The 25,681-nt window shown below is 44.5% G+C and overlaps 1 long non-coding RNA gene across 1 annotated transcript; it reads left to right on the top strand.

Annotated features, from left to right (window-relative positions):
- The first annotated feature begins 52 nt into the window (after window positions 1-52).
- On the top strand, window positions 53-22,762 carry LOC142784022 (uncharacterized). The gene is made up of 3 exons (XR_012888564.1): window positions 53-384; window positions 12,950-13,045; window positions 20,014-22,762. It is a non-coding gene; the product is annotated as an uncharacterized LOC142784022 (long non-coding RNA).
- Window positions 22,763-25,681: the final 2,919 nt, after the last annotated feature.

Genomic DNA, 25,681 nt, shown 5'->3' with positions numbered 1-25,681 from the left:
GCGCGCGTGACATCCTCCTCTCCTACGAGCTAAGTTGCGCCCGACGGTTCGCTCGTCGTGGCAGATGCTCTCAGGCCTTCACGAGGGGATGACGCGCTGCTCAGCAGGCGGCTTCTCGTTCGTGCGTTCGACTTCGGCCCTTGCGCGGGAGTCGTCGTGCCCTAGGCAAGCGTACTAGCTTGGTCTTGCGGAGTACCCTATACGGCCTGCAAGCCCGTGAGTGTAGCACTTTGCTGCATCTTGGGTTAATAACCGGTGTTCTTGTTTTCCTGCCTCGTGCTTGGTTTCTGCGCCGTGTCGGAGAAAACGACGAACCCGGCCACAACATCGTCGCACGCAGCGGCAGTGGAGGACGTCGCATCCCTACACGGTTGCGCTTAGTAGGTAAGCCTAGTGTTAACCTATCTCCGCAGTTGTCACGTCTTTCAACTAATATTACTCGTAAAAAACGATTCAATAGAGAAAGCCTTGGGTTCCGTGCAAAATCATTCACCTAAAAAGGCAAAATTAAAAGAAACACAACAATAATTACACATGTGGTCTACAAGAGCTTGCGCGCACACTACAAGATAAGATTCAAACAGCCAAGAAACATTTTTTTGCGGTCACTCTGCCTTCTTACATGACGGAAAAAACAGAAAGCTTTTGGCATTATCTCTCACAGGAACAATATAATGTATCGCAGAGAACTGTTGCAAACAAAACTTTTGTACTGCCTGGCGTTATAACAAAAAGTTTTAATGCGTTTTTTTTTCAATTGGTATTTACGAGAAATGCCTTGAACGGCCCTCTGCCCCATTATCAATGCGACAATCAAAGGCCAGAAGTAGACATCACTCAAGAAGAAATTTATCGCCTGTTACAAAAACTGGATGTAAAAACACATTGTGGTTCTGACCTTATGACGAATGCGTTCCTGCAGAAAAGCGTAGATTGGATGTCAAGTTATTTGTATGCAATTTACTAGCGATCATTGGAAAATTCGGTAACACCGGACGCCTGGAGACTTGGGAAAGTAGTACCTCTGCATAAATATGGCTCTAAGCACGAAGGTAATAATTACAAACCACTTTCATTAACATGTGTCGGCTGCAAACTGTTTGAACATAACATTTACAAGGACATCATAATATATTTAGAGCATAATAACTTACTATACAACCGGCAGCATGGTTCCCGTTAAGGACTGTCAACTATCACCCATGCGACTATCTGAGATAAGTCATGATATAGCTGAAGCAATAATTGATAAAAGCCAAATTGATGAAAGTTTTTAGGTTTTTCAAAAGCATTTGATGTTTCCCATCCATTGATTTGATTGAATGATTTGTAGGGTTTAACGTCCTAAAACCACCATATGATTATGAGAGACGCCGTAGTGGAGGGCTTCGGAATTTTTGACAACCTGGGGTTCTTTAACGTGCACCCAAATCTGAGCACACGGGTCTACGACATTTCCGCCTCCATCGGAAATGCAGCCGCCGCAGCCGGAATTTGAACCATGTTTCCCATCCAGACCTAGTTACTAAATAAATGCCATTGGTATACAGGAAAAAGCAATTTCGTGGATTAAGAGCTATCTGAAAAGCAGGATGCAGTGCAGTGCACAGCGGTGAATAACTGTGTGTCTGATTAGCTTGACGTTTATTCTAATGTGTCGCAGGGTTCAGTGCTTGCACCACTACTATTCCTGATTTACATCAGTGATACTTATACATGCATTTATTCTCCTGTTCAGATCTGATTATTTGCTGATGATTGCGTAGTCTACAGAAGAATAATAGTAGGGATGATCAAATATAATTAAGCAATTCTTAGCATCTATACAAAACTGGTGCATCAAATGGGGATTGAAACTAAATGCAACAAATCAGCTAAAATTTCCTTTATGCATACAAGAAAACCTCTACATTATCAGTACACCATAAATAACGTCCCGTTCAAGAAGTGCGACGAAGTCAAATATCTTGGTGTCACTTTTACGACAAGTTTAAACTAGAAATATCTTATATATAACGTGTGTCAAAAGGCTCTAAGCAAACTGCATTTTTTAAACTAAAGATACACCTCCCACGCGTCGAAAATGCTCTGGCCTTTCTCTTTTTCATAAAATTTATCATTACAATCCATCTTTAAAAGAGAGCCTTCTCTCTTCCCCCTCTTACATTTCACCTCGTTTCGATCATTGCTTTAAAGTAGGTGTGCCATTTTGCCGAACAAACCACTACAGGGATTCCTTCATTCACAGAACAAGCAAAGACTGGAACTGCCTTTCCACTGCCACCGCATCCCTCATCGACCCTGCAAACTTCAAACTCTCCATTTTGCAGCAATTGTAACATTTCGCTTACTTTTTGTTGTATAACCCCCACTCCTTTCTGTAAAGCCTTCGGGCATGGAAAGTATTCAAATAAATAAATAAATACATAAACTACATGCCTATAAAACACTCATTTGGCAAGCTTTAGAGTAGGCGGACATACTGTGGGCTCCACATAACAAATATTTAACCAATAAATTAGAAGGCATACAGAAAATAGCATCGATGTTTATATATTGAAAGTATTCACGACAAACATTGATAGCGAGTTGGAGCTCAGAGCTTATATCCAACCACTTGTACAACGCAGACTGGTTTCTAGACTAAAATTTTTATACCTCCCTTATCGGTGATCTTATCGAATACCCCAGGTGGCATACATTCGTACGCGATTCAGGCATTCATTTCAGGCGAATCATAAAAAAAAACAATACGCCAACAACCATGTCATAATAACACTTTCAATATTCTTTATTTCCACACTTATTTTCCAATTATTTCCCCCTAAAATGCACTGCCTGCTGATATTGGGAACTCCTCAACTGTCGATGAATTCATTACAGCGTTTAGAATTTAGATTTAAAATGTTAAAAAAATTGGTATCATCAATATTCCATAAGCTACCCCTTCACATGCACAGTTATCATAATTCTGTTTGTTGTTTGTATGTTTTTGTTTACTGCATACTTTACGTATTCCTTGTCATTTGTATGTGACAATACTTCTTGCTCTGTATAGATGGTATAGAAGTTTTCTTTTTTTTGCTATTTTTAAACCCACTCCTGTATGCGCCCGAGAAGGGCCTGCAGTATTGTGAAATGAAGTATTAAAAAATTATGAGAAGCATTTTTTAGCGAACTTCGGCGACTTTGAGCATAGTTATCTATCTATCTATCTATCTATCTATCTATCTATCTATCTATCTATCTATCTATCTATCTATCTATCTATCTATCTATCTATCTATCTATCTATCTATCTATCTATCTATCTATCTATCTAACTATCTATCTATTTATCAATCTGTCTGTCTGTCTGTCTATCTATCTATCTATCTATCTATCTATCTATCTATCTATCTATCTATCTATCTATCTATCTATCTATCTATCTATCTATCTATCTGTCTATCTATATATCTATATCTAGCCGCCTAAGACTTTTAGCACTCTGGCCGTTTCGATAGTGGTATCGATACCAAACTTGGTATGGCGTAACATGATTGTATGAAGAACATATTTGACGTCATAACATGAAAATTATGACTTGGTTGTCATGAATGCCATGGTCTATAATTCATGATCCTGTAGCTCTTGCGGTGGTTTCGTTCACATGACATATCGCAAAACTGTTATGGTATGACGTGATTGCATGGCGAACACAAGTGACAGATCCTAGCATCAGGATCACGACGTGCGTGTCACGTAACAAACATGATTAGAAGCCATGCTTCTGCGCTCGCGGCCGTTTCGCTTGCGTCACATATACCAAATTCGGTATGATAAGGTACGTGACTCGATGACGAAGACATGATACTGGTGCAAACATGATAAACATGAGATGCGTGTCATGTAACAACATGACTACATGCCACGCTCATGATGCGCTGGCGGCCGTTCCGCTACCCTAACTTATACCAAATTTCGTATTACGGGACATGAATGGATGACGAAGGTATGATACTGGTGCAGACACGATAATCAAGACACGCCTGTCATGTAACAACGTGATTACATGCCACATTCATGATGCGCTCGGGGCCATTTCGCTAGCTCCACATTTGCGAAACTTGGTATTACGTGACTCCAATGGATGCCGAAGGTATACGTGTGTGGCGCAAATACAATAATGATGCGTGTCATGTGAGAACGTCACTACATTCCCCAGTCAAGGCGCTAATACATTTCCACATGACGCGGTGCGCGTGCTCGCCGGTGTTTGATTCGTCGCGTCACGCCGGCGTTGCCACGCCAGGCGCCGGTCCTGCCATATACTCGCAGGCGCGCGCCGCGCTGCGTTGCTTTGACGCACACGCGTTTATGCGCGTCCGGCATCACTCCGTAACAAGAAGAAGTAGACGGTGTGTTGTCTGGGTAATGGTACTCTATGGCATCGGCAAGAATTGAAGCACGCCGCTTTTCGCGCTGGTTGCCGTCGGGTGACGTTTTGCCTACGTAGCGTCACTGTGCCCAGTGTGCGCGCGCGTCAACGCTACGTTGGAGTGTATTGGGCCCTTCATGATTCGCTGGTAACAGTTTTGCTAGCTCCACATATACCAATTTTGGTGTTACGTGACGTCAATGGATGACAAAAGTATGACTGGTGCAAACATGATAATCCTGACACGCGTGTCAAGGAAGAGCAGGACGACATACCACGCTCATTGCATGCTCGCGGCCGTTTCGCTGGCTCCACATATACTAAACGTTGTATCACGTGACGTTATTAGATAACGAAGGTGAAAGACGCATCCAAAAATGATAATCATAACGCGAAAGTCATGCATGGCAGCGTTGTCCTCCACCTCGTAACGTTGTGCTGATTTTAAAGTGGCTTATCAACTTTTCTCATTCATGTTTCACATATCATCAAGTCCCACCGTAAGTGGGATCTGCCAATTTTTTCACACTTGCGTAATAACGCAGGTAATCCACTAACGCTTTCTCTTTTATGTGCTTCCATCTGTGTGGGCGATCAGCTGTTTTTTTTTTTCATTCTTAGTTTCACCGCAGCTCATATCAATGTTCATTGTGTGAAAGGGGTATGCTACATTACCAGAACTATGCGCTCAGCGGCCTGACAAACTGTTCAATGGTTCGTTCCTGATGACCGCAACTATAATGCAACGCTGATTGATTGATTTGTGGGGTTTAATGTCCCAAAACCACCATTTGATTATGAGAGACGCCGTAGTGGAGGACTCCGGAAATTTTGACCACCTGGAGTTCTTTAACTTACACCCGAATCTGAGCACACGGGCCTACAACCTTTCCGCCTCCATCGGAAATGCAGCCGCTGCAGCCGGGGTTTGAACCTGCACCCTGCATATCAGCGTAATGAGAGTATGACTCTATGCATGTTACACAACTTTTCTGGAAGCTATCACAGGTGATAAAAAAATCAGCACGATGATGCGGGAAGCCTTTCGAAAAGTGTTCTCAAATCCCGGCAGTATTGCCTTATATTATCATGCTGTCTGGTGTGGACACGTATTTATGACTATTACACAAGAGATAGCGACTATTAGGGCACAGTACAATTACAAATAATTGAGACGACTGCTTACCTGTTATAGCAAGGCAAGCGCACTGCAGCCTGCAAAGTCTGTTGATCGAGCAAGCGCAGTCCCTACGATGTTGGCTGTGTTCCAATTCTTAGCATCGTAGACAGTCTACGTAGCCGTCTTCGTAGTGGACGTGAGGCAGCTTCGAACCGATTATCATAATGCTTCACGGCCACAAATCTACGAGCCTTTGAAGGCACCACCTCGCGTCTTTAAATGAAGGCTAAAAAGAGAAAACAAATACTGGAAATAAAATAGGTCTCTTTACGGGCTGAACTGCCAATTAAAACCACCTAAATAACATATAAACTCGTGAAAAGTTTCTTTTGTAATTAATAATTTGATTTTTCTGTGACACAAAAAGCAGACGACTCTTGGCCAGTGTGTTGCGGATGAAAAATGAACGCCATCCAACCACTGTCGGAAGACGAACAGCTGTTGATTTGCATGATGATTAACTTGATGTGTTCTTCAAGTACAATGCTACTGTATGTTCTCTCACATGTGAGCCCTAAGGTAAGTATTTTCCAATAATGTGCTGTGCGGTTTGTGCCTGGGAGCTTGTTTATCGCTTGCTAGTGTAGTGTCGCGCACGGGGTTGAGTTCAGTTCTGAGCCATGACGAGTGTGCTACAGGGCGCTCTGCGAAAGTCGTCGTGTGACGTGCCTAGAACTTCATGCGCGCTGTCGAAAGCGATGTGAAATTCCCATCCTTCTTTTATGGCGCTTGCCTAATTGTGTTACAAGCGCGAAACCATGCTCAACTGATTGCAGTGAAAGCCTCTGATCACTGGGCGGTATGAAGAAAGAAAATAGAATATTGATCATTGACATTTTATGTAAATGCCAGGAATGGAAAGTTAAGAACCCTTAAGATTAAGAAATTCTGAAAAATGCTCTAAGTTAGGTTGGCCGATGTCACGGAGTGAAAGGCAATTATCCCGCCGTGAACAGGCACTTCCTCAGTTGCCCAGGTTCAAGCAGACTTAAGCGAACTTAACTGAGAGATGCCTCAATAGAAGAATAATCGAAGGGTATATGGAGATATAAAGTAATTTAGACAGTATGCTTCCACGAGCGATTCTTAATTAAAGCGTACGTTAATGGATATTACGCTTCTTATTTTCAGGCAAGAGGCTCGTACTGATACCTCTCAAGAGGCTTGCCGCTGCTAAAATGCCTCCACCACGGCGCGAGTAGAGCATTTAAGCGACAGTTCAGGGTGACGAAGGAGACGTTCTGGAGCCTGATGGCGCTCCTGTGGGAAGACAGTACAACCACAACACATGTATGATGTAGGAAGCTGCGCCTTCTTGTTTTTTTGTGGTTAGGTTGCGGAGCTCCTTTCCGAGTCGTGGCGGCGTGCTTCAGTATCCCAAGAACCACAACGTTCCGGATGGTCACCAGTATTTTGAAAATTATGGTGAAAAAGCTAAACAAATTTATATACCAGCCTAATCCAGAAGAATTACCTGAAATTGCCGCAGGATTTTGCACCGTGTCAAAGTCAAACCGTTTTTGTGGGCTCGTTGGAGCCATAGATGGCACCCACATAAGAAATAAAGCTCAAATTAGCACGTCAGCAGACTATTTTAACAGGAAGCATTTTTACTCCATTCAACTGCAGGCAGTTTGCGACCATCGGGGCATATTCGTAGACATCTTTGTTGGAAACTCCGGAAGCGTCCATGGTTTTAAAGAATAGTCCAATCTACACTAGAAGCCTTTATCCCCCTCCTGCATACGCCATTTTAGGCGATTGCGTTTATACCAACATAATCGCACCAATCGCGATCACAACTCCGTGTAAAGACGCAACCTGACCTGTGGAAGTACGCTTCAACACAGCCCACGCAAGAGCACGTGCAATTGTTGTGCGCGCCTTCAGCCTTATGAAAGGCCGCTGGAGGTCGGTGTTCACAAAGGCACTGGAGGTGTCTGTGTACAAGGCACCGGCTGTCTTTGCTGCATGTGCAGCCATGCATAATGTGTGCATGCGTATGGGTGACGCATGCCCCGAAGAGGTCGAAGAAAACGTCGATATTGGTGGGGAAAACGACACGGAACCTCCGTTCCAGGATCCAGAAGCAGAACAAAGCAGAGAACGTCTGGCCAACCAACTTTTCTGCCCTGCGCGGTGCGGCGATCATGACTACCATGCAGTCATATGAGACCCGTTTTTTAAAGTCAGTTTATTGTATGCAAGCTCCAAGAATTTTTATTTAACTGTGGAATATGTATATATGTAATGTGTATTATTAAATTTTACCAATAATTGTGAATTTTAACACTGTCCTATTTTGCTCTGCTACCTAAAGACAAAGAAAGAAACTAAGCGTTACTTGCGCGCCTCATAAAAAAATTCAAACATCCTTCCCATCAGTTCCGTTTGCCTTTCTACATTCGTTAGGACTCGCTCCATCACATCGCTTCTGTTCTGCGGCTTCAGCCTCTCCTCCCGTCACTGTCGCTTCGCCTCCCGGAGTCACTGATTGTTCTCCACAAAACAAAAGCCACTTTATGCCACACAAGTGATGCGCAACCTTCACGAAATCACAGTGAGAACTGCTCACTGCTTGCATTTCAGATGACGTGGGAAATTTGTGAAGTGGAGTTGTTCGCTGCAGCCGATGTTTCACAAGCAGACTTGCGTTGTTCAAATAATAATAATATCTGGCCTTAACGTCTCCAAACCACCATATAATTATGAGAGACGCCGTAGTGGAGGGCTACGGAAATTTCGACTATCCGGAGTTCTTTAACGTGCACCCAAATCTGAGCACACGGACCTACAACATTTCCGCCTCCATCGGAAATGCAGACGCCGCAGGCGGGATTCATTCTCGCAACCTGCGGGTCAGTAGCCGTGTACCTTAGCCACTACACCACCGTGGCGAGGCTGCATTTTTCAATTCTTTTGCATCGAAAAGACAAGTCCACTAGTCTAAATGTTGGCTTCAGCGGCACCCAGTCCTCACGAACCGTTCATTAAGCAACCTTATTGAATTGAAGCCGTGTTTTACATTAAATACGTGTAATAAAAGAATGAGTGCAAACACACGTTTTCAATTGAAACACAAATAACTATACTAAATGTCATACGCGTGCAATAAAAATTTTGCAGCTGAACATTTCAGACACGTCTCATGAAAACATAAAAAAGTAATTTGGAAGTCCTTGATTGAACGTACAATAAATGTTGCTCCACAGACGGTGTACAAGCCGTATTGCTAAAACTCTCTCTGCCTCAGTTATATATATATATCGAAGCAGTGTAACTTAGGCTAAAGGGATAATTGATTTGATTGATTTGTGAGATTTAACATCCCAAAACCAGCATATGATTATGAGATACGCCGTAGTGGAGGGCTCCGGAAATTTAGACCACCTTGGGTTCTTTAACGTGCACCCAAATGTGAGTACATGGGCCTACAACATTTCCGCCTCCATCGGAAATGCAGCCGCCGCAGCCGGGATTCAAACCCGCGACTTGCGGGTCAGCAGGCGAGTACCTTAGCCACTAGACCACCGCGGCGGGGCAGGCTAAAGCGATAAATAAATATACAACAACATAGCATTCAAGTGCTCACACTGTCCTCTGGGCTTTCTGGGCTTTCATCAGAGAGCGCTGATGGGACCAGCCGCAGCGGCATTGTTATTAGGCTTCCAGACATCACTGCGTCCATCACATAATAAAAAGGCCACGTCAGTTCTTCTGCTTCATTGGCAGCTCCAGTGGGCAGGTTCTTCGGGTTCTATTGACAGAAAGGAGGCCTGAATGAAAGATCTGGCATACCTGTTTTCACAAATATCGAAATAAATGCTGCTTGCACTAGAAGCGAATCTGGGCACTGTGCAAACCTACTGATGTAAAAATGCTAATTATCTTATACTTTTTCATCAAGTTGAGCCACTTCTTGCAGCACTGTTCGGGCGTGGCTCCATGCAAGTCCAGATTTTGAATTATTTTTCTGTAAGCCGAAAATAGCCAAGCACTGATAAAATACATTTATGCTACATTCATATTTCAGAACGTGCTCCTCCATGCCATGACACTATCACAGCTACTTTGCCACTTCGAAGAAAAACGAACGCTAATATTTGTTTGTACAGTCATGAAATCTTATCAGTTTCACCGACGAAACCGAGGAAGCCGCCGCTATACTCTTCTTTTGAAAATGCCGCATGCAATGAGCAAGCGTCGGTAGATGAATAATCGCTGGGAGTGTGCGGGCTATATTCGCACATACACCCCGCATGACACTCGTGCGTTAAGAATTGGACATCTAACAGTAATTGTTGTCATAATCTACGATCACTGGCACCTCGGTTTCAGTTTCGCTGGTACATGCATATTTACTCTATCATACATAGCAGAAGCCACTTATGGTAATCTCAAAGCGGCAAGGAATTCTCAACAGGAATGCCTTCAGTTTTGTTCCTTGATCACGTGTCTCTAATAATTGAAGAGTTCATTATTCTATTTTACTTATTTGTTTCAGCTATTTGATTGTCCAAAATATGATTGGGTGGCAGCACAGAAAGTAAGTGTGAAATGAACGCTCCGAAAGAAGTCATCTTTTGAGGATTTCCCCGACACTTCATGAAACAGTCGAGTATCTACGCATACATCCGTACACCTACGCCAGCGGACGTCCGTAAACATATAGGGATCTGACGAAATCCTCGACAAGCGGGTGTCACTAGAGCCAACATTTCGACAAACCAGCTTGCGTTCGTCAGTTACTGCCATGACTAAGACAAACGCACTTGTCTTCTTCAACTGGTCTTCAACGACGCCCCTGTTCCAGGAATTGTCATCACATATACACATGTCAGCTAAAAAATGTCATCATCAAATGGCGACTTACTGCCAGCCTTTCTTTGCTGCGTTCCTTTTTCTTGGGAAAAGGTGCTGCAACTCATTCCGTTTCATTATGAGAAGCCTGGTTTGATCCTCCGTAACTGTAAAACAATAAAAAAGGATTCTTGCACTGATATACGCATGCAACCAGTTTTTTCATTCGTACTTGATCAAGCAAAAGGTGAGAGAGAGTGCTCTATTTGGCACGGCTGCTGTTTCAGGTAACGAGGAGCAGGAAGCCACGCACAGCGGAGAGTCACGACGGGCGCCACGCGATTACTACCGCTGTATTATGCCACAGCGCCAGACGACAGAACACAGCGTAGTTCGCTGTGCGTCGTCTGCTACAGTTTCACCCACTTCACGGCAAGCGGCGAAATTCGCGTTTTTACCAGAGCAGGCAGTGAAGCGGCATGAACCGTTGCAGACGACGCGCGCCTACGACAGTTTGCGCTTGTGCGTATGGCGCCCACTTCGTGGTCCAACAAGCACCGTCACGCACACCGTCTTACCTATAACAGTGGCCGCAAATAAATTGGAAGGAGTCATTACGTGTCCAACGACACCTCCTCCCCCTACCCAAAAACGCACACACATTGCATATGCACGTTTACAATTGCACGTGCACTTAATTTTTTTCCATTCTCGCGTTGCGCAGTGCTTTCTGAACACAACAGAACCAACAGGAAGCCAGTAAGATACACCAAAAACGCAGAACAGTGACGGAAAGAAATGTCGTCTTGCACCACCAATTGAGCATGCATGTACTGCTTCAAATGTAATGATACGTTGAAAGCTCGTTAAAAGAAGTAACACAAAACCGCGTACTACGACGCCGTGCATTGCAACTATGCAATTCTATTTAGACTCAGGACCCTATAAACACCTCTCAAACATATTGTCTGCATCTACACGAGTCATGGGGTCACGAAATTATTTCGACTCGTATTACCGGGATTTCAACGTATTATTACATTTGAAGCAGTTTCCCGCAATGAACAGACAGCTTTTCATTGCTTCGCGTACAATTCTGAAAGCGTTCACAACTCTCTCGCTACATTTCAAAAGCAGCCGACGTAATTTATGGAAAGTCTGCGCATCAGGCATGCTGTAAAATGCCATAAATTACTTACAATTGAACGCGGGAGCCTCGGTAGGAACGAGGAGCTGCGACGACGAAGCAGACGAACTTCTCGCGTCACCCGCCATCTTGTTTAGACAGCAAATTATAGCCTGCATCGCATTTGTCTACGATGCGGTCATCTCCGAGCTGTCTACTTCGCCGACTACGTGAACCATTGGAATGGGAATTAAGATGGCCGCCGTCCATTTAGCTGTCTATTTTGCCGTCTACGGTGAGTATTGGAACACACGGGTTGACGAAATTGATACGGGCACCGGTTCGGGCACCCGCTCGTGCACCACGTTGGCCACACGAAAGCTGCATGACTCGCACAGCCAAATCACGGCCTAACGATTAATCTCGCTCGAGGAAGGCGCCAGCTTGAAAATCAATCAGGCCAGAGAAAAGTGGCCGTATAGCGAACTGCTATTCCATGTTCCTTATTCCGTTTTAGCCCCCAATGACGCCCCCTGATTGGTTGTTCAACCTGTCAGTCAAGTGAGCAGCTAGAAGCCTAAATTGGGGTGACGTCAAATTTGAAAGCACGCACTCATTATGCAAAAAATAAACGCTCTCTGGTTGGTCGTTCAACCTGTCAATCAAGTGACCATTCAGAAGCCAAAGTTAGGGTGAACGCAAAATGACAAATATGCGCTTAATATAGAAAAATAAACAGAATCAGTTCCGCGCTACGGCGGAACAGCCAAAGAGTGGGCCCGTCACAAACGGAATAGCAAAAATGGCGGTGCCAGCTGAGCCAGCGACCTTCGCTGTAACATTTGGCTACATGAACGTGGCCTACAACAAGCGCCGGAGGAATGTAGAGGCCACGTTTGACATGCCAGACGAATACTTTGGGCGTCTTTTTGCCAGAGTAAAGCAACGGTGTTGTGATTACGCGACGAAGTCGCCGATGGACTCGCGGGCTGCGCTTTTGGTGGGGCGGCAAAGGTGTGTGCCCCACGTTTTTTCGCCACCGGATTCTTCCAGTCGTCGGTGAGAGGCGAGGAGGCCGTAGCGGTGATGCATCCCGCGGTCAGCATCTGTGTGCGACGTGTGGCTCGAGCGATCGTCAACGCCGAGGCCCGCCACAAGTAGGGTCACATCCCGATAACGGCGAAGGAAAAGGCAGCCGTGAAGGAGAAATTTGTTCTGTTTGGACCCCTACCTGGTGTGATTAGATGCGTTCACAGCAGCTTCGTCGCCTCTATGAGTGAGCAGAAGGCACCCTTCTCGCAACGCGAAGGTTATTTTTCCCTCAACGTCATGTTCGCAAGTAGCGGTGTTCCCACTTTCTCGTGAGCATTTTGTTTTGTTTGTCGCAGTGAAACGAGGCTCATATTGCTCTTGGTTTTCCCAGATTTGCGTCGCAGACATGCCGATCCTCGTCGTGGACCCACCGTGACCGGGACTGCTCGACGACAGCCGCATGTGCCTGGGTCCGCGAATGTGACTGGTGAGTACCTTCTCAGTGAGAAATAAATATGTCCTCGTTTTCATTTATTTATTGCATCCTTATAGGCCCGAGGGCATTACATAACGGGGGCGGGGCAGCAACAATTACACTGTGAGAGTGTACAATTCAATGTGAACAAATTATTATAAAGAATACACATAAGGGGGCGCAACATACATAAGGGGGAGGCAACAAATACACTGCGAGGGTGTACAATTCAATGTGAACAAATTAGTATAAACAATACTGTTCTAAAACGCATACGGTAGTTTGGTCAAGAATGACAACAAAACTAATGAAACAAAAAACAAAAATTTTTGTTTAAGGATTAGAGTAGAAACAACATGGCAAAGAAGTATACATACAGTACGCTCGTAGGATATATCTACAGCCATGGGTTATTGGGTGGAATCAAAGTAGGATTTTAATTTTGCGCGGAATGATGTGTGGTTAGGTGTGGCCACTATGGAGTCGGGGAGGCGATTCCAAAGTGTTATTGCTTGGGGGAAAAAGGAGTCGTTCATGGCAGATGTACGGCCGTTGATTGGTGCGATGGGGATAGAATGGTTAATGCGAGAATAAGTTCTGTTAGAGGCTGTAAAACTTCGTGTCATGATTTCGGGCGGAAAACTAAACTGTGCGGGAGGCATAGGCGTGAAATCAGGTGGCATGGGGCGAGAGATAGTAGTTGTATTGGTTTTTTTACGGCGGTGACTCTGATTTGTCTGGAGAATTGTGGGGTTATAAAGTGGCCGGGCAGCGCGGTTTTGGACTTATTCTAGTTCGTTTGCGAGATATGCCTGGGATGGATTCCAAATGGACGATGCATATACGAGCTTTGGGCGTACGTATGTTAAGTATACGCTAGTTTTTTTAATGTCAGGAGATGCTGATTTTAGATTACGGCGCAGAACTCCTAGTGTGCGCAGTGCGTCTGAGCAGATGGACTGCACGAGCGACACAAATGAAAGAGTTGTGTACATATGCACACCGAGATACCTGTATGACGAAGCCGAATCGAGAGGAAGCGAATTGATGAAGAAGGTATGATGAACAGTGGTGTGCTTACGCGAACAAAACCGACTACGAGACATACTGACAACAACTAAGGGCCCGTGGGTTATAATTGGAGACATCAACGCGCATCACTTAATCTGGGGTAGTTCGACGATCAACGCTAAAGGAAGAAACCTCGTGTCATTCGCCTCCAAGCATGACCTATGTTTCTTAAATGATGGCAGTCCTTCCTACATACCGGCGGGGCCTTACGTACAGCAGTTACCTCGATTTGACTCTGGTATCCAGAAACTTCCGGTCGCAAGTGCACTGGTTTTCAGACATCTAAACGCATGGGAGTGACCAAATTCCAACTTATATGCGAATAAGGGGTCTTACTAACTCCTCTCTTCAGACCACAATACGAAAAATTGATTGGTCCAAATGTCAGCGACTCATGGAAAATACATGCCGTGAAGACCCTGACCAGTACTTAGAGGATGCCATCAAAGAGGCAATGAGGGAAGCTTTCTGTCTCCTCCCGTTCACCGGCAAGTGTTCAGATTTCGACGTTGAACAGGAAAAACTGTGCGTGCTTCGCCGAAGGGCGGAAAGGAGATACAGGCGGACGAAAGCAGTATGCGACATGAGGCTGGCACGACGCATACAGAAACAAGTCCAACGACGTTTAGACAAACTTGAACAGGAACGCTGGAAATCATTCTGCGAATCATTGGATCCCCGAAAGCCGTTGTCACGCATCTGGAGCATTCTTCTTGGCCTGCGCTCGATTCCCCGACAAAGACACTCTTTCCTGGCTTTAGCCCTACATTTAGGCCACACCCTACTTGAAGTGGGTGTGAGTTTTGTACGCAAATCACTGGTGTGTCCGCCTTGTCCGCTGGCACCATTAGGAGTGTTATCCTTGAAACCCGCATCTCCGAAACGGACAATCTTTTCACTATAGAAGAACTTGACGCATCTTTGGCAGCTTACCGACGATCATCTTCACCAGGACCCGATGGCAACACCTACCCCGCTCTAGCCAACCTTAAACAGGAGGCAAGGGGACAGTTGTTAAGCTATTACAACCACTCATGGCAGGCGGGCATTGTTCCACAGGATTCAAAGATAAGTCGACTTGTGCCACTACTCAAAGCAGGAAAGTCACCATTTGATTTGACATCATTTCACCCTGTTGCCCTCGCAAGTTGCATAAAAAAAAGTCATGGAAAGGATGATACTTACACGCCTAGAATGGTAGCTCGATCGCTACAACGTATACCCAAACTGCATGACGGGTTTTCGGTGAGTTAGGTCGTCTCTTGACAACGTGATTGATCTCACAACATTTATCCAGCAACAGAAGAGCCTCAAGCGCATATCACTGGCACTCTTCCTCGACGTCAGAGGGGCTTATGGTAACGTAACACATAAAGCCATCCTAGACTCGTTGGAAGCTGTTGGAATCGGTGGTTGGATGTTCCAATGCATTCAGGATTATTGACGAGAAGGTCCTTTTTTGTACAAGCCTCAGGTGGACCTACCACCAATTACTACATCTCCCGTGGCGTCCCTCAGGGTGCCGTATTAAGTCCCACTTTATTTAACCTCGTGATGATAGGACTTCGTGAAATTTTGCCAAGTAGTATCCTCATATCCATATATGCAGACAATATTTGTCTATGGACTTCGGTTGTAACTCGTCTACAAGTACGTGCAAGAGTCCAGCAGGCTGCCACCCTGACGTGCTCATATTTCCGTAAGCAAGGTGTTTCCGTCTCAACGGAGAAATGTGCATTGGTTGCGTTTACTCGCAGAGCCATGACACAATACCCCGTTACCATCAATGGGCAAAATATTCCATACCAGAAGAACCATCGCTTCCTGGGTGTGATTATTGACAGGGATCTTTGGTGGAGTGCCCCCTGCAATTACCTGAAGAGAAGGCTAACTTCCGTCGTCCATATAATGTGGTTCCTCTGCGGAAAATCTTGGGGCACATCGATAAGGTCAGTGATGTAGCTATACAGGACACTGTTTTTGAGATTTTTGCGCTACAGCTTGCTGTTACTGGCAACTACGTGCAAGACGAACACCCGCGCCCTCGAAAGTCTGCAAAGACAAGCACTACACGTGTGCTTAGGATTGCCGCAATGCACCTCAACCTACGGGGCAATTATGATCGCAAGAGAGCATCCAACTCAAACATACATCACCACTGACAATTTGAGAGGCCGCATAAGACACCTCTGCCGAGTTCCTGGTCACGATGTTGCAGTGTTGCCACTTCAAAGACCACAAGCGATGTTTTCAAAGATTATTTCTGCTCATAGAGAATGCCTTCCTTTCGGCTTCACTCCAGCAACAAGACCAGCGTCATCTCCGTGGTGCATACAACAATCACAGGTGTGCCTCACTGTTCCGGGAGCCCCGCCGCGGTGGTCTAGTGGCTAAGGTACTCGGCTGCGGACCCGCAGGTCGCGGGTTCAAATCCCGGCTGCGGCGGCTGCATTTCCGATGGAGGCGGAAATGTTGTAGGCCCGTGTGCTCAGATTTGGGTGCACGTTAAAGAACCCCAGGTGGTCAAAATTTCCGGAATCCTCTCCTACGGCGTCTCTCATAATCATATGGTGGTTTTGAGACGTAAAACCGCACAAATCAATCATCAAATCATCACTGTTCCGGGAATAACAAACAAGAGCCGCCATTCAACAGTGGTCCTACGACAGGTCAAATTGTCGCTACTCAACGAAAAATACGGCCAGAGGACCCACATTTCCACCGATGGATCGGTCTCGGCTGACAGCTCCACAGGTGCTGTTGTCATCCCGGCGTATCAGGTCACTATAAAGCTCAAACTGTCGCATAGGACAACATTCACAGCATGCGCAGCTTGCCGCCTAACGTGCTGCTATACTTTTTATTGCGGAAGCCCGACCTCAAAAATGGGCTGTGTTCTGCGACTCCAAGGCATCCCTTCATAGCTTGCAATCAGCTTTACGACTAAGGGAGCATCAACAACTAGTGAATGAAAGAAGAGAAGCGATTCACGAAGTTTTATCGAAAGGACATGACGTGGTGTTCCAGTGGTTACCGGGACATTGTGGTATTGTCGGTAATGACCTTGCTGATAATGCTGCCCGATCCGCCCACGCGGACGCCCAGACCACCCAAATTCCATTGCCGAGAACCAACGCTGCAAGGGGCCTTCACTTGTTCGCTAACACCATGTCAAAAACTTGGCTGAGTGACCCTGTGTCAGGAACCGCCGCCTACACAAATTGGACCCATCGAGAAAGCTTCAAGTTCTATCGGACCTCTCCAGTGCAGGGTAGCAAACCGGACGTGCGTCTGGTGGACCTCCCTGCCTTTCATTTCTTCTCTTCCTCCTCCTCCTCCTCCTCCTCCTACGCGAAAATGACATTGATTTGCATTTGGTTAGGTTTAACAGCATCGATGAGTCTTGGCACTATAGTGCAACTGTGTTGAGGTCTTGTAGTTTAGTTTTGGTTTTGATGTTGGGAATGGGGGAGTATATGACGCAGTCGTCGGCAAACAGTCGTAGTTTTGTTTGAATGTTTGTGGGTAGGTTGTTTACGAATATTAAAAATAGGAGTGGTGATAAGCCCGCGCCTTGAGGTACGCCTGATGATACGCTAGTTAAAGAGGAGTTATGATTATTAGTAGAGGTGAATTGTTTACGGTTAGAGAGAAAGTGTTCAACCCAGGAGACAATATTCGGTGCAATGCCAAGAGAAGGAATTTTGCTTAGTAATAGATTATTTGGTACGCGATAAAAAGCTTTATAAAAATCAAGGAATATGGCATTGATCTGAAGGTTATCATGCATGCTTTTTAGTAGGTCGTGCGTAAACTCGACTAATTTGGTATCGCATGTGAAGTGCTTTCGGAAACCGTGCTGGTGGTTGTAGAAGAAATCAAATGATTCAAGGTGAATCCCGATGAGAGAAGATACAATGTGTTCCAGTAGTTTGAAGGGAATGTTAGTCAGGGAAATTGGGCGGTAGTTTGCTGGATTAGTTCGTTCTCCAGTTTTGAAGATCGCGACTATTCTGCCTATCTTCCAATCGTCTGGGATTTCACTTGTTTCAATAGACTGCATAAATATGAGACAAAGGCTCTTACTGACCACTGTGACGGTGTTAACTAAAAGCTTTGGGGTTATTTGGTCACATCATGAGGCTGAAAATATCTTAAGACCAGTGATTATTTAACGATACCTCCAGGGTTAAATTCTATTTCAGGGGACACAGCGCCAGGGGAACGAATAGTCATGTCGGCTGGGCAATGTTAGGGGCGGAAACACAAACGAAAAGTAGTCAAATAAGGCGGTGGCAACGTTTTCTATGTCTATTAGTTCGCCGTCTGGGTCTAGAAGATCTATGTTAGCATATTGATTTTGTGAGAGAGCATGCGCCAGAATTTAGTAGGATTTAAGCGGAAGATAGATGGCAGATCACAAGAAAAATATTTGTCTTTGGCTTGTTGTAGTTTCTCAATATATTTTTTGCGCAGTGGTGGTATTTTTCCCACGCTAAACGGGTTTGGACTCACTGGTGGTCCTGTAGAAAACCTTTTTTTTTGATTTCAGAGACTTTTCAGTCAATGGTGGTCATTGGTTTGTTGAACCAATGATTATTGAAACCCGATTTTACGCGGGTGGTTGGAATGTACTTTTTTTCTAAGTTTTGTAATGTGTTTTTGAATATCTGCCAGTTGGCGTTTACAGAACGGGTTTGATGCGATCCACAAAAACTGTCAAGAAAAAAAACAAGTTTGTCATTATTAGCGTCAAAATTTTCTCGTTTGTAATCAGTTATAATTTTTTCAGTCGGCCACCTTCTAATCAGAGGCAGAGATATGCGGTTGTGGATAAGGTTATGGTCGCGGAAACCAGGGAGTACTGTTACGCGTTTTATGTCATCCGGGCTTGACGTTAGGAGAAGATCTGAAGTGTTATCGCCCCTTGTGGGGCATGTTATAGCTTGGTGTAGGTTGAAATGTAGCGTCAGATCGAGGAATTGCTTGGATTCGTTCGAGATGGTTGCTCTAGGGGTTGAGAGTAAAGGCCAGTTTATTTGAGAGAAATTTAAATCACCGTAAATAAAAATAGAGGCTTTCAAAAACTTGTCTTTAATCCGCGTGAGTGAACTTGAAAGGAGGATAAAAAAACCTGGTTCAGAGTCAGTCGGCCGGTAACAGATACCGAAGATTGCCTTTACGGCAACGTTTGAGACTCGCACCCAAGTTAATTCTAATGTGTGGTCATGAGTGATAAGAGAAGATGATAGATTGTTTTCAGTAGCCTTGAGCGCGCCTCCGCCCCTGCGATTAGTGCGATCATGTCGATATAAAGCGAAGCCCACGGTAGACGGGAAGATTTCGTGGTCGAGCTTGCCTTCGCGTAACGACGTTTCTGTTAGCAAAACAATATCGGCTTCTACACTTTGGATAAAACTGATTAGTTTGTCAAGTTTAGGCAGTACGCTTCATACATTAGTGAAGGCAAAATTTATCTTTTGCGCTGATGATCGGCTTGGTCGAGGGTTAGAGATACAAAGGACAGAGGGGCGTCATTTGGTGGTTTTATTGCTCACACCTTGAGATTCATCAGCTATGGCAAGCACAGTCTGTACGTTCGAGCAAGGTTTTTGTACATCAATAGATATTCTCGTGGTAATGATAAAGCTTCAGCGCACTGACAAGTGAAATTATGTCGCATGCTACCATTGCACAATCTCTCAGCTGTGGCTTAACTGCTGCAATATTGTTAAGTGATGCGCTATGCCATGAAAAACTCATCGTAGTAGTCACGTTTTGCATAATATGGGGTCAAGGTCAGGCCAGCCAGCTACTACATATTCAGTAGTTTGTATCCTAGGGTCAACAATTCTGAGGAGATCACATTCATTTTAGCAGTATTTACAACACAATGCATATTTCCGCAGGTGATGATGGCTACCCTCTCGAGTCTTGGCTTGTGGTCCTGGTGAATGGTCGTCCTTACACGGATAGTGCAGAAGTGCAACTCTGCACAACTTCATTACGTTCTATAGTGGAGCATTGTACTGGGCTACTGAGGAACCGTTTTCACTGCATGCAGCGGCACCGTGCCCCCACAACTCACCGGAGCGTTCTTCCAGTATTGTTGCTGCATGCGTAGTGTTGCACAACCTTTGTTTTGAAGGGGACATAGTCTTTGACAGTCTCAGTGATGACAGTGGTACCGAGAACGGCTAGCATGACAGCTCTCTCGATGATGACCTCCAACCTTGATTTACACAGAAAACGTCAGCATACTGAGTGTACTTGCGTGGGCAAGCTGTCCGTAACTGTGTTATCACCTTGTTTGGCACGACAAGGCAGCAACACCTGCAGTGTTCAAGAAGAGTTTGCAGGCGACTGCACCACCTGCAGCAGCAACCGTAGTGTTTAAAGATTTGTGTTGCATTGCAAGAGCTTGACCATCCGTGGTTCTTTAACATCCACCTACTATGAAGTAAACCGATGTTTCGGCATTTCCCCTCAAGTGCTCTCGTAACCACTGCTGTCAACCGTAATGGGACAGACGTCCACTAGTCTAGTAGTGTGACATCCTATGCGATCAGCTGCCATGGTATTGCGAGGAATTATGCGAGGAACATAGCGAAGAATTATGAAGCAGCAACAGAGTGTTGCCCACTCACTGGGAAGGAGTCATTTACCCCACTCCCTGGGAAGGAGTAATTTCTGTAAAGAGTTTTTTCTAATTAAGTTTATTGCGTGGGTTCTATGAGCTGAAACCACAATATGGTTACTAGGCACACTTCATTTCAGGTCTTTGGAAAAGTCAAACACCTCAAGTTTTTTAATGTGCTTGTAAATATTACGCAAGCCTTTTTAATTCCACCTTCATCGAAGTACACCTCAGAAACTTTGATCATGCCCGTGTGATTCAGGTCCACAGTCAAGCACTGTAGTCAAAGTGCACCAGTATCATTTTTGTCACTGCTGCAATCCTTCACTTACCGACAATTAGTTATCCTCGTCTGCATCATGCCTGCGCACTGCCTTCTCGCTTCCTGTCTAAGCAATGTACACCAACTACACTGAGTGACCTTCGTGACACATCCCCCACACTGTTTACTCGGAATGGGACAACCCATATTCAAACAGCTGGTCTAGCTTTTCTAGTACATTTTGCCATTTGAAAATGCTGAAGTAGTGTGAAAGAAGAAGTATGCAGTCTTTTTTTTTCAAGTCGGAACTTTGTAAAAAAAAATTTTTATACAAGTTCATGCCAATCCTAAGATGGCATACAGTTTTTGTAAATAAATGCACGTTGGGAATGCACGATGTCATGTTTTCAAAGCAGAGATTTATAATGTCGCACACATTACAAGGAACATCGTGCTGAATGAAACACTGCGTCAAATGGATTAAATAATACTAGAACACTATATATATATACATGATGCCAGGCTTGTCTGATGAAATGAAGCCACGTGATATTTGTTGTGTGCATAATTTCAGAAGACAGACGAGCACACGTAAAAGTAATTTGTGAAAATACCCTCACATGACTGTGAAAAGGGGAAGATTCGAACACTGTTATGCACCACACTTGTCCTATTGAGAAGCCGACTTGTAAGTAAAACAAATAAATAAAATAAATGTGAAAAAATGATGGCGCCCATGGTCGTTACTTTGGTGGTGAGAGCAAAGGCTGAGGAGTTTAAGGCACGACAGCCAGAATTGCCGAACCTAAGCTTCTCACTTCATTGACAAGCTCCAGATAGTGTAGAGAAATCTCGTGACGCATTGCCGACCCTCTAATGCAAAAATATACAGGAAACTTAAGTGATGCTCCCCCTTCTAGAGTTTGACGGGCAGCAAAAACGTGGCATTCGTGACTGATATGGAAAAAAAAGTTAATTATCAAGATAGGAAAAGCCAACTCTTTTTTGCCCATTTATAACACAGCCCAACCCCAACAAGTCAAACAGATTGGCTTCACTTATCTTCTTCCAAACCTTGGCAGAAGCTCCTCAATGTAGCATTGTCAAGTATGACCTTGCACTTAAGCCTCATCTACAAAGTAAAAGGATTACAGAAGTTTTTTAAATGTACAGAATGAATCCATAATCGTGTTGTTAATCAATTTATCAGTAGCAGCAGTAAACACAGCAAAGTTGTAGGGAGTACCTAACCTTTGTCGTTCGGATGTTGCAACAATTTCAACACAGCAATGGTGTTTTTTGTTTGTCCTAGTGAAAAGTATGCTCCACCTGTCAATGGCGGTCAATATTTCACTTATTAAGTCATCGAGAAAAGCAACAATTTCCTAATGGTTGTACAGTAAACATGCAAAAGTTGCGTTGTGTGTCTAGCTAATTCTGGAACAGAACGCAATAGTAACAGTGTATGAAATGCAGGCTGCGATATGCGATATGCATTGAAATTACCACTGAAAATCTGATTTTTCGGTTCAGTGATCACGACCATTTTTCATGCAAAAACTATTGTCCCTTTCCTTGCACTTTTAATATATATGTAAGAAGCTGGGGCTTTGACAATGTTTTGCTCTGTATAGTAACAGTGGTCATTCTTTGTTATCTGTGTTTACCGTGCATTAGTTTGCTGTCTGTCTAAAAATTATCTTTCCATGACAATAATGCAAGCCAAATAAATAATCAAGTGATTTCTGAGGTACGCTAAGTAGGCGCATCAAAATTGTCTCTTGAATCGACCTCCTGGATAACGAAAGTGTACTCACAATAGACCAATAAGCTAAGTAATCTCCACTTCAAAAACATAGTGCATCGAACATGATGGCAACTGTATGCAGTGTGGCCCTGTCAACAGCACTCTTAACTTGCCAACGAAGTCTTAGCCCTTCTGCTCAATAAGAACAAAAAAACAGGCTCAAAAACGTGGCGCAAGGTTGCCAAAGTGAAGAAAGAGAAGAGACAGAAAGAGCGCCAACTCACAACTAAGTATAATCGTTTATTACATCATGAAAATATTCACGCCGGCACGTGCAGTGAATAAAATGGTCTGCTTCTGTACTTCAAGAGCCTATATATTGTGAGTGCTTCATGAAATTGAACTTAGTTGTGAGATGGCGCTCTTGCTGTCTCTTCTCGTTCTTCTCTTTGGCAACTTTGCGCCACGTATTTCAGCCTAATATGTACCAACTGGCTCCACATAACGTACTGTTAACCACAAAAACAGGCTCGCCACTGCTGAGAAACTCTACCAAATGGCTTCATAAATGTTTTACCCTTTTTTCTTGTATGTACGATGCAGTACGTACAAGAAAAAATGTACGTACGATGCAGTGGGTAAATATATGAATGCGCACATCCGTGTTATGAATCGTGCGCTGTAATGCCGGTCGCCAACGCACGATAGTTACCTAAATGAAAAAAGTGTTGCTTACCTGTTATTACAAAAGTGCAGGCTTCTCCAATTTATACTTTGTTATTTCTTACCAGTGAGAACAAAAGCGAAGTAAATATATCGTGATCGCAGCATGTTTGGCTTTCTTTACTCACCTTACGATAAGAATGTCACAATTTAACCTTGTTCTTCGCAGCTTTCCATATCCTTCAGCGACGAAAATACTCCTCAGTAGTCGCGATTACATTCGTCCCTCAAATATATATACAAAAGAACGCAAAACGCAGCTCGCCGAGACAATCAGCTGTTTTTCACACACAGCGGCCATTATGTGACTTGGATTGGATACGAAAACGACTAACATGTGGCTTCAAGTCTCAAAACACAAAAGTTTATCATTTACTTTTAGCAAGATAATTCATTCATGTAAGCGCTAGAAGCCTCCAAATCATACTTCTCATAATTTAATTGGGATGTTTTTTGTAAATTGCTCGGGAATAAATTGAATAGAATATACGACCCTTTTATCGCTCTCAGCCAGAAATTCGCTAAGGTTCTTAAATTTTCCTCTTCGAAATACCCATAAAATACTAGAAATTTTTTCACTCGCGTGAAAGATAAATTCAATATACGACCCCTTCGCAACTTTTTGCCAGAATGTCGCTAAAGGTCTTAATTTTTTTTCTCAAAAAACCCAGAAATTACTGGGAATTTCTCCAGATTTCTACGTAAACTAGGCCAACTGGAAAATTGATTTGCTGCACAAACTTGGAGGAAAACAAGGGAGACAGAAAAGAGCGCAGTTTGCGCTCTTTTCTGTCTCCCTTGTTTTCCTCCAAGTTTGTGCCGCAAATCAGTTTTCAAGTATGATCATACTAGTCTGCAAGAAAGTATTAGGCCAACTGCCACTTTTGTCTTGTTTACACAATGAGTGGTAACGAGCGCTCTTCATTGGTCAAATTCGAAACTGTAGGAGCCTTCGGCGTGAATGGTGCCTCAAGCGGGACGTAAGAGGGAAAACAGAATATGGTATACAAAATAGAAATGCGTTATACAGCCAAAGAACACGGACGGACGGAAAAAAACTTTATTTAAAAAAAGGAAACCCTGCAGGGTTACCTTCCCGGGCTCAGGCCACCCCGACGTTTTGTGCGGTGAGGCGTAGCCTTTCCACCACTGTCCGGGCCCGCTGCATTGCACACAGTTGGTCGTGCAGATCTGAGCTGGTCAGCGCACTTAGCCAACGCTCCTCGAGAAGGTCCGGTTCTATATTGTCCTCTCGGTATATAACTGTGACCTGTGTGCATTGCCATAGAATATGTGCCATATCTGCGTGTTCGTGCTTACAGGGGGTACAGCTTGTTATCGGGTATTGTCTGGAATTCACTCTGTTCAGGTGTACTGGATTTGAAAAGGTTCTGGTTTGCAATCTTCGCGAATCTGTTTCTCGAGATCTGTCTAGCTGTTTGTGTGGTGGCGGATATTCTTCTCGTTATCGCTTATAATGTGCCAATATGTCATGACACGTGACCAGTCTGTCACTGTCGCCTTGTATCGCATATTTATTATTGTCATCACCTCCATCGTCCCCATCGCCTCCACCGGAGTCGTCCCCCCTTTTTTGGTGGGTGCGGGGGGCCGGGCCGTTGCTATCCAAGTCGTGGTGGGTTAGTTCTCTCACGGCTCGGTGGACCTTCTCGTTGAGCTTTTGAGGGGTGGTTGTGTCTTCGATGTTTAATTCCCCCATTTGTGCCGGGATTCACTTGAGGTATTTGGGTACAATTTTGCCGTTCCGGAAGTCTTCTGCTCTGCGGTTCAGGATTTCGGCTGCTTCGGTGGAGACCAATCCCTTTGTTAAATTCCTAATGGCCATCTTGGAGTCACTGATTATTAATCTGTCGTGTTTTCGACCGTTGACTACGGCCAGTGCAATAGCCATTTCTTCCGCTGCCTCCGACGACCTGGTCCTTACGGAGCCCACGGTCAAGGTCTTCCCTTTTGTGTCTATGACCACCATTGCGAGAAGGAGCCATGCACAACCTTATTACTGATATCTTTATTTCGGGAATACCGGGTGGCATCTACAAAAAGCACACCCTCCCGCATGCCGTGGTTTTTAAGGATCATTTTCGTGCGGCTTTTTCATCTCTCAACCATGTGTGCAGGGTGCATATTTTTGGGATGTTTTCCGTAATTATCGCGGACCGGACGTCCGGGTGAATCTGCGTCTTGGGA

This window comes from Rhipicephalus microplus, unplaced genomic scaffold, assembly GCF_043290135.1.
Source record: "Rhipicephalus microplus isolate Deutch F79 unplaced genomic scaffold, USDA_Rmic scaffold_13, whole genome shotgun sequence".
Lineage (NCBI taxonomy): Eukaryota > Metazoa > Arthropoda > Arachnida > Ixodida > Ixodidae > Rhipicephalus > Rhipicephalus microplus.
Note: the sequence above shows the minus strand (reverse complement) of the source record. Positions and strands in the feature narration are given on the sequence as shown.